General features: G+C 38.4%; 1 long non-coding RNA gene across 1 annotated transcript; it reads right to left on the reverse strand.

The window, feature by feature from the left end:
- Nucleotides 1-648: 648 nt before the first annotated feature.
- LOC135130479 (uncharacterized) lies at nt 649-2,099 on the reverse strand. Its single transcript, XR_010280788.1, has 3 exons — nt 1,781-2,099; nt 1,380-1,724; nt 649-1,289 (listed from the first exon to the last, which is right to left on the reverse strand). It is a non-coding gene; the product is annotated as an uncharacterized LOC135130479 (long non-coding RNA).
- Nucleotides 2,100-3,680: the final 1,581 nt, after the last annotated feature.

Here is a 3,680-nt window from a genome sequence, read left to right on the forward strand (position 1 = left end):
CGAGCCATCTCGAACTACAATCAGACCGTATCCAAAAAGCCCAAGATGAAGACTTCGAGCAGCTGGTCTTCCTCAAAACCCCATCAAAGCCCATCGGCAGCATTGTGACATTTTCTGGGAGCCCTCAAGATAGGAATGTACTCCGGCTGCCTCACTCAGTAATCACTGAACGACTCAAATTGAATTATTTTATCCAATATGACGATTATTGTAGGTCAATTTAAACGGAATAAATGCACAAACTGCACAAAATATTTTATTAGGTTATGCTATGTTCTATTGCGATTAGATGAAAAAGCGGAGGCCTGCATATTCTTCAACGGTTAATTTAATTAGTAGGTAATTTGGATAAATTTCACCCTTTTTTTTGGAATCACTAAAGATTGGAAGTCAATTGATTTTACATTCGTTAAGCAGGGATGGATTTTTTGCCTCCAGGAAGCATCTTCATTACAGGAAATTTTTGAGAGAAAAATGTAGAACATTGACTCATCAACATTTTAAAGTATTTTTCTCTATTACGAATGTGTTTTGGGATTCAGAAACTTTTGTATTACTGTTTTATTTGTTTATTGTGTTAACAACAACAAAAATAAAAATAATATTTCGCAAAATAAAGTTACATTTATTTTCAAAGGTAATAAAAATTACATAAAATCAGGTGGGCACGACGTTTTCTAGGGATCTTAAACAGATGAGATAGAAGAATTTCAAAAAGCATCATGACAAAAAATTGAAGCCTGAGGACTATTTATCACATATAGAGTTTTACGAAGGAACGCTTGAGAGAATCTAGGCTGATGGAGAGTTTTTGAGGAAAATTTGTTTTACTGACGTTCATTTGGTTTTAAGGGAAGTTATAATCGTCAGAACGATCAAATTTGAGCATAACACAACCCTCACGTGGTCCATGACCTTCGTTATCAATGGCGTGCAATTCTCAGTGTATGACTGCAACTTCTAGGACATCATGTCATTGCACCTTTTTTCATCGAATCCGGATTGAATGCTCAGAAGTAGGATAATATGCTAGCTCAGCAAATACTTCCTGGGACTCGAAGGGTGCGGCATCTGCAGCAGGTCTTTTACATCCAGGACCAAATCTCCAGCCATACAGCTTGCATAAATGTTGTTTATTTGAACCAGTATTTTTTCGCCATGTTGGAATGGAAAGTTTGCACCGCCCCATTGGGCTGTGCAATCGGCGGATCTAAACCCCTGAGAATTTTTTCTTTGGAGATTTCTTCAAGACCATCTACATTCAGACAAGCTATACAAACAGAGAAGCGCTGAAACAAGCAATCCAGCAATATTGTCTTCAGATTTCAACTAAAATGCTGATCAACACGCATAGAAGTTTTGAAGATTGGCTTACTTACTGTACAGCTGCTGAGAGCAGTCTTTTTGAGCAATTCTTGAAAATAGTGCAATACTTCTCCAGATTCGTACAATATTTCATTACTTCATTCATCAACAATTGTTAAGTTTTGTTATTTGTAGTTATCTAAATGGTTCATTAAAAGGTCCTCTTCAAAAGCGCCAGCTGTTTTGATGGTAAATCTTATCATCACACAATAAGAAATGCGGGCCCTCGCTTTTTCATCTAATCGCAGTAGAACATGGCATTTTAATGAGATTTTAGTAATAAAGACTCGATCAGCACCAGCAACATAACCTAATAAAATATTTTGTGCAGTTTGTGCATTTATTCCGTTTAAATTGACCTACAATAATCGTCATATTGGATAAAATAATTCAATTTGAGTCGTTCAGTGATTACTGAGTGAGGCAGCCGGAGTATATTCCTATCTTGAGGGCTCCCAGAAAATGTCACAATGCTGCCGATGGGCTTTGATGGGGTTTTGAGGAAGACCAGCTGCTCGAAGTCTTCATCTTGGGCTTTTTGGATACGGTCTGATTGTAGTTCGAGATGGCTCGTTTGACGGGGTCGCGCACTATGACGAATGAATGGATCAATTTGTGCATTTATTCCGTTTAATTTATCCTACAATAATCATCACACTGGATAAAATAATTCAGTTTGACTTGTTCGTTGATTTCTGATGAGAATAATTTCTAATTTCACTTTGACATTTGAATTTTGCATGGGTAACGAACAGACGTGATCGCCGAACTTCGACAGTACGACGGAACACTTCGCGACAATTCGGATCGGGCGCGAATTTCAAAATACGATTTTTAAAACCTTTTTACAGTGAATGAGCGCGATGCAACGATTTGAAAAAAATACTGGCCGATAGCCCTCTTCGACCTCCACAAAGGCATTACTCAATAATAGCTTTAAAGTGATCTGGGGAGATATTATAAAATAAAAACCAATTGCCATGTTAATTCCCTATATCCAGACTTGGATGCGGCACCCTGTATATACAAACTTTGCTCGTTTAATAGTATTAGATTAATCTTTTTCCCAAGAAAAGTGTTCCGCGATTGCATTTATTTGCAGCCGCTCCGAGGCCCGATGTATCGCTCTCTCTCGCACTAGCGTTCAACAATTTCGGCCCATCGTCGCGTTGAGTTGGAGCGCTGAGTTGCTATACCTTATAGTATTATGTATCGTGCTTTGCACATAAAACGTAAACGCGAACAGAAAGATTTGTAACAGTAGCACCAGCACTTAGTCTGTGAGACCCAATCGCTAGTTAAACTGAAATTACTTAGTAGCTTCTCGGGTGCTAGCTGTGACGTCAAACTGCTTAAACAGGCGTTGCGATAGGTGGCGGCCAGCCAGCTAGTCGTGTGGGTGGGTTTAAAAAAAAAGAGCAAAATTATTAGGGCGCCACGAGTTCGTTATAACGCCCCTATCGCAATCGTCTAATCCTGTTTTGCCTCCCCAAACTCGAAAAGTGCAGCTAGCAACCCGCAATGAGGGAAAAAAAAGAACAAATTTATATCTGCAGTCTATATTGTACGGTAAACAGGAAAAAAAAAGAGTCTAGTTAAATGATGATAATGACAGATAGTGTTTGTAAAATATAATCCAAGAAGATCCAAAAATCGATAAAGCTTATCGAAGACCAAAAAACAGTGAAAGTTGTACAAGGGTGAAATTGTTACGTTGTGAGATTGTCACACAATGAGTGAAACGTAAGTCAATATCAACTAAATGCATAAACAAATAAATAAGACCAAGTTGTTATTATATTTCGCGCACTTTATCGTCAACCGATGTTCGTGAACGTACCTTATATCAAACGCAGAGCGTATCAGCTGAGTCGAACGGCGTCTTATCAGTAACGTGATATGGAAATAAGCGATAACGCAACCAACCAACAAAATAGCGCTCCCAAAATAACAACCGGTGCACAAGTTATACCACAGTGAGGTGAAGCCCCAACTGCAGGACTACAATAATTAGGTTTTTACATTTAAAAATACTAAACGACTTACACTTTGGTGATCGAGACGGTTTCGACGATCCGTCAATAACATATCGGTTTTAGAAAAAACCCTTTATTAGCGAATACTTGTCGCCACCCAACACAATTTGATTTTCATAATTTTTGTTAAATTCGGAAAATTATGCGAATTTATTTTCCACCAAGGCAATAGATCTTCAGTCCTTGGAAGGAAACTTTCATTAATATAATTATCGATCTCAATGATGGCACGAGACATGGCAGTGCCGGAAGTACCTGAACCTCTCTGAGGCCGTAGTT

Source organism: Zophobas morio, unplaced genomic scaffold, assembly GCF_036711695.1.
Source record: "Zophobas morio isolate AGI-343-1 ecotype UQ-CSIRO unplaced genomic scaffold, CSIRO_AGI_Zmor_V1 ptg000017l, whole genome shotgun sequence".
In the NCBI taxonomy this organism is placed as follows: domain Eukaryota; kingdom Metazoa; phylum Arthropoda; class Insecta; order Coleoptera; family Tenebrionidae; genus Zophobas; species Zophobas morio.